Below are 7,939 nucleotides of genomic sequence, written 5' to 3' on the forward strand. Positions count from 1 at the left end.
TCCTACCTTTTTTCCTAGTATATTACATTGTTATTGAGAATAATGGCAATCTAATTCCCAGTTCTTTGTACAGATCTTCCTTGAATTACAGTGGAGTCACCTTGCGGTGTAACTTAAAAAATATCCTAAGTCAAAATACACTTAATACACCTAACCTACTGAACACCGTAGGTTATCCTAGCCTACCTTAACTGTATTCAGAACACTTACATTAGCCTACCCTTGGGCAAAATCATCTAACACAAAGTCTGTTTTATAATAAAGTCCCGAATATTGTATGTAATTTATTGAAAGTGAAAAACAGTATGAGTACAGTATGATTAAAAGTATATTGGCTATTCACCCTCATGATCATGTGGCTGACCGGCTCATTGCCACTGCCCAGCATCGCGGGGAGAGAATGGTACCATATAGTGTGCCAGTCCAAAAAAAATATCAAAATTAAAAATATGAAGTATGATCTCTACTGACTATGTATCAATTTTGCACCACTGTAAAGTTAAAAAATTGTAAGTCAAACCCTAATAAGACAGGGATAGTTTGTATACAACCAGTTATTTTCCCACAGGAAGTTTTAATATTTTTTTCCAAATCCCCAACTTTTTGTATTTCATAATGTCGTGTCCTAGTGTGGGTCTTATTTATTGATCCACAAGGTCAATCTGTAAATTGAAGTTTGTGAGTTCTAAGAAATTTTCTTGAGTTATTTCTTTGATCATTGTATCCCGTTTCTTTGTTATTTCATTCATCAATAGACATTCTTGCTATGTTTGTGAATTCTTCTAAGACCTTGGTATATAGCAGTGAACATAATGACTACATGGCTAACGACCTACTTATTACAAATCCTGTCCTCACGGAGTTTACATTCTAATGAGAGAGACAGATGATTTATACAAGTAAAATATAAATTACTAACTTCAGGTAGTAAGGTAGTGATAAAAGCTTAAGAGAAAAATAAGGGCAGGAGGGGAGCTATGATTTGGGGTGTGTGTATGGGGGTGGGGGGGAGAGAGAGAGAGAGAGAGAGATTTGCAATTTTAGTGGTAGTGGCCAAAAAAGGTTCACCTGAGGTTTGAGGTTTGAGTAAAGACTATAGGAAGTAAACAAGTTTACCAGGTAGATCTCTGTGGGCAAAACCTTCCAGGTAGAAGAACCATCAAGTTCAAAGTTCGGATGCATTTAAGGAACAGCATGAAAGAAAGTCACAGTGGCCATTATGAAGGAAGCAAATAGGAGAGTGCAAGGGGATGAGGTTAAAGGCACTTCAGGTCTGAATTATGTCCACACCTTGTGGGTAGGAAGAGGGCCACTGGAGGGGTTTTAAGCAGAAGAGTAATATGACCTGACAGCTGTCTTCATGGGATTACTTTGACTGGTATGTTGATATAATCTGAAGGAGGGCAGAAGAAGAAGCAAGGCTACCCTTTAGGAGGCTGATGATGCAACTTCAGGAGAGAAGAACCGGTGGCTTCTGCTGGAATAGCGGTGGTTAGGATTGTGAGATGTGATTGGATTCTTGATATGTTTTCTAGGTGTTGGTGTCATGATTTGCTAACAGACCATATTTGAAGTGTGAAATAAAAGGGAAGGAAGATGACTCAGAGTTTTGACATAAGCCTAAAAAAAGAAGTTGCCAAGGACTGAAAAGGGGAAAAGTACTGGAGAAGTTTGCTTTTATCCTTGTTTTTCGGGAAGAGAGAGGAGAGTGGAAGTTAAAAGTTTGGACTGAGCATTGGAAATATGAGATGTCTGCTACATATCCAAGTCAAAGTATAAATCGGCAGTTTGACATTTAGGTCTGCGTGTTGAGGTGAGCTATGTGGGCTGCAGATACTGACGTGGAAGCCAGCAGCATCCCGGTCCATGTGACTGTGAGACTGAACAAGGCAGCCGGGGTAGGGGTGTAGATTATTGAGAGAAGTGATCTAAGGACTAAGGATGGAGGCACTACTTACATTAAGAGATCAGGGAGATAAAGAAGAAACAGCCAAAGAGACTGAAAAGAAGTGGCCAGAAAGGTTGGAGGAAAAACAGGTGTGTGTGTGGAGTTCCGCAAGCCAAGCAGAGACAGTTTTCCAAGGCTTGCCACCTGCTGCTGATAAACAAGTAATATGAGGGCTCAGAAACAACATTCTTTTGGGTGATCTTGTTCAGAACAGTTTTAGTCAGTCACTGCAGTGGAATGAGATGGGAGTGGGTTAAGGAAGAAGAGAGAGAAGGGATTGGTAATACAGGATTCCCTCACTTTTCAACAGTTTCACTTTATGCCATTTTGCTTTTAGGAAAGACATACATCATTGCCTGTTTTCACTAATGAAAAGAAATCAGCAGGGAATTTTTGCTTTTACCAGAAATAAAGGTGAAAAGAAAAAATAGTGCTTAGTGGTTTTTTTGTTTTTCTTTGTTTTTTTGTGTTGTTTTTTTTTTTTTTTTTTTTTTCTCAGTGAGCTGTTACAGAGGCAACTCGCCCTCAACAGTAAGAGTGGCATGGCCAAGTGCCTTCTCAGGAACTACACTCAGCATCTCAGCATCAAGCCAACATAGCTTTGACCTGGGTCTTTGAGCGTTGTGCTTTATCTCAATTTATTTTGTGCATCCATTAGCAAGATGTGCGCTTCTTTGCCTGACACCATTTTGGCTTATGAAAAGTTTCATAGGAAAAGCTCTGCTTTATGGAGTTTTGCTTAAAAGGAAAGAAGAAAAATAAGATGGTAGCTAGAGCTCTAGTCTGTATTTGGAACTCATTCAGATAGTGAATGTTCTTTATCCTTTTTCTTTTCTTTTTTTTTTTCCATTTTCTAATTCTTCTCCTTGTTCTGCCTGCTGGGAAAGTCTTTGATTGTCTTGAAACCCTTCTGTTGACTTTTTTTTCTTCTATCATTTCAATTTCAAGAGCTCTTCTGTATTTTCTGATTGCCCATTTTTCATATGAATTGTGAGCTCTGTTTATCCTTGCTCTTAATTTATGTTCTAGTGAAGTATATTAAAATTAACATTTATACATTTTTTTTACTAGCAATAGAGTTTTCAATTTAGTTAGCTTTTCTTCTTTTTTAAAAAAAAGATATTTAAAATCTACAAAATGGTAGAAAGGATAATATAACAAAATCCTTATGCTCAAAATACATGTATTTTTAGTTTCCTGATTTTGTTTTACAAATATATTACCTTTCCACTTTACTAAGAGTATTGAAGTTTTTTATCCCCCCTAAAGTTTTTTTCTGGGTCATTGCATTGCTCTCTAATCTTTCTGAGTCCAGTCCATTCTCCCACAACCTTCCCGTTTGCTTTGGTCTGTTTTTCATATCAGAAGACGTCCTCAAATACTTGGAGATCTTCACTGTGCATGTGTAGTTAAGAGTGGGGCCTTAGGAGCTTGGTGTCCCAGGGTAGCACTGACCTTCTCTAGGCTGGAACCCAGCTAGACACTTCCAAAATGTCAGTATCTGTGGATATCCTCTCTTAGACCATTCCAAATATCAGTATCTGTGGATATCCTCTCTTAGACCATTCTTTTTTCCTCAAGAAGAATCTTCCAGTTTTCTGCCTCGGGTGGGTAACTCCAGACTTGGGAGAGGGGCTGAGAAAGCCTCATCATCCAGTACATAGATTTTCACGTAGTCTCCCATTTCTTGTGTGATACCTTGTCCTGCCTTTAGCTGTGCCTGGGGTTTGAGTTGAGAGCTAATCCAACTCACCTCTTTCCATGAGTGAACTTCCGGTCTTCTGCTTGGAGTTAAGAAGGCTAGTTCACTGGCTGTGCTGCCAGGTAAAAGGGGTAAGAGGCTTCTAAAAACTCCATATGGGTTGTTCTTTTTCTTTTTTTCATTTTTTAGGTGTGTTTTTCCTCCATATATATTTTAATACGATTTTAAATGTTATACTCGACTTGGAGTTATTACAAAATATTGGTTGTATTCCCCATGTGGTACAATAATACATCCTGTAGCCTATCTTACACTCAATAGTTTGTACCTCCCACTTATAGGTATTTAACCAGTCCTGTTCTCAGCTCCAGTCTATACATTGGCTCCTAGAGATGCCCAGTGGTTTCAGTGTCTGCGGCTTTTTGGTGTTATGCAGAGCAAATCCTCCCAGTTCACACTGGTGTGCTCCTGCTGTGGGCCATAGATTTCTGCTTTGTTCCCTCTGCTCAGTCACTCCTCACCTCTGCAGCTTCCTTCCACCTCTCCCTTCCTCATCAATTCTCTTTGTTCTGCGGGTTTTAAACTGGGGGATTAAATATTTACTTTTTGCAATGTTAAAGGCGTTACTGGGGTGAGTATGTAGGTCAATGCATGCTCCTTATTTACCTGTGATGTCCCTTACTAATCACTACATTACTTATCATGCAGATGTGACTTTCCCTGAGAAGACGTCCCCTGACTGAGAGCCAGTTCCTCCTTGGAGCCCTGATACCATGCAGAGTAAGTCTCCTGTGTTATCTATTGCTTTTTTTTTTTTTTTTTTTTTAAATCAGATTATTAGCTCTAGGAGGGCAAGGACCATGATTTATTTATCCTTGAATCTCCAAAGCCCAGCAAAGTGTTGAATGAATAAATATTTGCAAAATTTATCTAATTAGTCTTGCAAGTATCTGACGTGGGTTACGTGGGCAACATGGTGCAAGAGTGGGTGGGTAAAATTTTATCACAGAAAAATGGCTTTGCTGCTTAATGCCTCAGTGAGGCTAAGCAAGTTATTTACCCTCCTTGGGCTTCATTTCTTCATAATTATGAGCGGGACAGTGACTATTACCTAGGGTTTAGGGGGAAGAATTGAGGGCTTTAATATATGTTAAGCACTTAGCAAAGTGACTGGTTCATTTTAAGCACTCAATTCACTATGTTTATTTTATTTTTAAATTTTTCATTTATTAATTTTTTATTATGGTCACACTTGTGGCAGTTTCCAGGCCAGGGACTGGATGTGAACCACAGCTGTGACCTACATTGCAACTGCAGCAACGCTGGATCCTTTAACCCACTGCACTGGGCCAGGGATCAAATTGGTATCTCTGTAGCTACCTGAGCCACAGCAGTCAGATTCTTAACCCACTGTGCCATAGCAAGAACTCCACTATTATTATTTTAATTAAATAAATAAGCTACATTTTAATAGAGGGCACAATGGTTTCTTGCTTTTTTTGTTCCATAGAATTGCTATAACCTATAAATGCTTTTGATAAAATACTGAATGAGGTCAAGGGAGGGAAGAGCCTATGTTTAAAGCCCTGGGAGCAGGAGTCCTACCTGGGGGTTGAGTCTGGCTCCCAGAGTGAGCTACACTTCCTCCATTCTCCCCCTAATTCTAGGGGGATAAAGTCTCTTTTCTTTCTCTTCCCATCTAAGGATTCTAAAAGATTTCACTCTTCTTCTGGAGATTAGTCTTAAAAGAACAGACACTTCCTTATTTGTGATTCAGCTTTGCTTGTTTGGGAAAAAATTTAGAGGTAAAACCAGAAAGAATAATAATTTTTTTTTAAGAAAGGCATTGAGTATATTATAGTGTGGAATAAAGTAGTTTTCAAGCTATATGAAACATGGGATTTTAATTTTTTTAACTCCTCAGATATAAGAGGGCGTGAGGGGCAGGACATGTGGCATTGACTAATAAGAAAATATACATAATCCCTGGATACTGAAGACTTGCAGAATTTTTTAAAAAACACAATATTTGCTTTATCACTGACAGCAAACTTGGAACAGTATAGCTGGAGAAAAATGGAAACTAACTTGACTGTTGAAATTGAGGAATTTATTCATTTAATTTTTGGTGGAAAGCTAGAACCTAGAAACATAGTGGTGGGAAAATGAACATGGTTCCTGCTATCATTTAACGTAGAAAGTAATGGGTAATAGTCTTTAAGCAAAACTAAGTACAGTTGGCCCTCTCTATCCACAGGTTCTGCATCCACAGATCCAACCACCTGAAGACTGAAAATATTTTAAAAAATTCCAGAAAGTTTTAAAAAACCAAACTCAAATTTGTCATGTATAGTGACTATTTCCACAACATTTACATTGTATTTACAACTATTTCCATAGCATTTACATTGTATTAGATATTATAAGAAATCTAGAGATAATTTAAGGTATACTGGAGGATGTATGCAAATACAGTGCCATTTTATATACGGGTTTTGTGCTCTCTTGAATTTTGGTATCTTGGAAGATGCTGGACTCTATCGCCCATGGATGCCAAGGGACACCTAATGTAAAGGTAAAGTATGGGAATTTGGGAGATCTGATCAGGAACTGGGTGGGGAGGGAATTTCAACTGAAGAACTAGAAGACTTTTCTTATGAAAGGATATTTAAACTGAAACTAATGGCTGAATAGCAGTCATCCATTCTATTCCACTCTATGATGGGAAGAATATTCCGTAATACTTCCATCAGGAAATACTTGCCGGGCTTGGCAGCGATAGCGTTCTGTTGGGTTGGTGTTTGTTACCAGGAGAGAATGGTGTGGATCACGAGGCAGTAGAAGCCCATGAGGACCAGAAACATACACGGCCTTGAGGAGTGTATTAAGGACATTTTACGTTACTCTAAGGGCTATGGAGAACCACCGAATGGCCTGATTCAAGAAACAACCTACTTAGGTTTATAAAAGATTACATGGCTACTATAATCTTAGAGAAAGGCCAGAGTTGTCTTTTGAGAACAGACAGTGGACTAACCCAGTGTTAGGTTAGGGTGTTAGCAGTGGACCTGGAGAAAATGTGTTGCATCTGAGATTCATTTGTGGGAGAAATCAACGAGACTCCTTGACTGATTAGATGTGGGGAGGTGGAGAAGAAGCAGGTGTTACAGACAATACCTATGTTTCAGGGGGCAACTGAGAAGAACAGAGATTTGAGAAGAGTATCAAGAGAAGGGAAGAAACACAGCATTCGCACAAATATTAAGATAAATTAATACATAATTACATTTTTTCCCTGTTAACCAACCCTTCAAGTTCTAGGTCATGTCCTATCTTCATGAAAACAACTCTGATTATCCAAGGCAAAAGTCAGTTGGCTCCCCCCTCTCATTTTTGCTGCACTTGCTATTTAGTGAAGTTTGCACATGCTTAGTGAAGTAAACCTTATCCTGTTTACTTTATGATTGCTTCCTCTCTGCACCTAGATTTTCAGCTCAGTGGCAGGAGACATTTTCTTATATTCCTTTGAGTTCCCTGTATCAATAAGTAGAGTTTGAAAAAATTTTGACTACTTCATTGGAAACATGATTTTGAGAGAAAGTTTGAAAAGGACATATTGGTATGTCCTTTCCCAAATTCTGTTCGTAGAGAAAAAAAAAAAAACATATTATGTATGTAAGCTAACTTCTGAAATGTTTTCATGAGGACGACCTATAAAGGACTGTAGAATAATTGATGGTGGTGATAATTTATTGTAGTATACAGTTTTAATACAGGAAGATGGAGAGGACTCAAGGTATTTGTTTTCACGTCTCTGAATTCACTGTCCCTCCCGTGAATTCGTGATGCTTGTTGCATTTAGAAGAACGTGGTAATGGTGAGGATGGGAGGAAGGGGCTGAGAGAGAATTTATGAAAATCCATGTACAATGTGGTTCCATGGAATACATGAAAAGTGCTGTTACCTTAGAGGCCAAACAAACAAACACCTCTCTACACTGATACCTAGAATAGTACAACCCATACTCTCTGCCTTCTATGCCACATGATTAATGGTGAAAGTAGGACAGGGCTGAACCTGTGACTCTTTGATGGATTCTTTCTCCAACTGTTCCTTCATTTTGGACCCATCTTGAAGTAGCCTCTTACAGCTTCCTTGGCTCACCATCCTTTGGGAAGATTTAAGTGAGAGTGGGGGCAGGAGATCTCACTGCTGTCACTTATCTATCACTCCTGCTGTTTTCATTAACCACAGTTAGCTCTTCGCTAATGTGAATATTTATGTAGAAG

General features: G+C 38.7%; 1 long non-coding RNA gene across 2 annotated transcripts; it reads left to right on the plus strand.

The window, feature by feature from the left end:
* LOC106510439 lies at nt 1,076-6,219 on the plus strand. Of its 2 annotated transcripts, none has more exons than XR_002344277.1 (3): nt 1,076-1,773; nt 4,359-4,430; nt 5,908-6,219. It is a non-coding gene; the product is annotated as an uncharacterized LOC106510439 (long non-coding RNA). The 2 variants fall into 2 exon arrangements; XR_002344276.1 differs by having other exon boundaries at nt 1,076-1,813; nt 5,908-6,136.

Source organism: Sus scrofa, chromosome 5 (assembly GCF_000003025.6).
Source record: "Sus scrofa isolate TJ Tabasco breed Duroc chromosome 5, Sscrofa11.1, whole genome shotgun sequence".
Lineage (NCBI taxonomy): Eukaryota > Metazoa > Chordata > Mammalia > Artiodactyla > Suidae > Sus > Sus scrofa.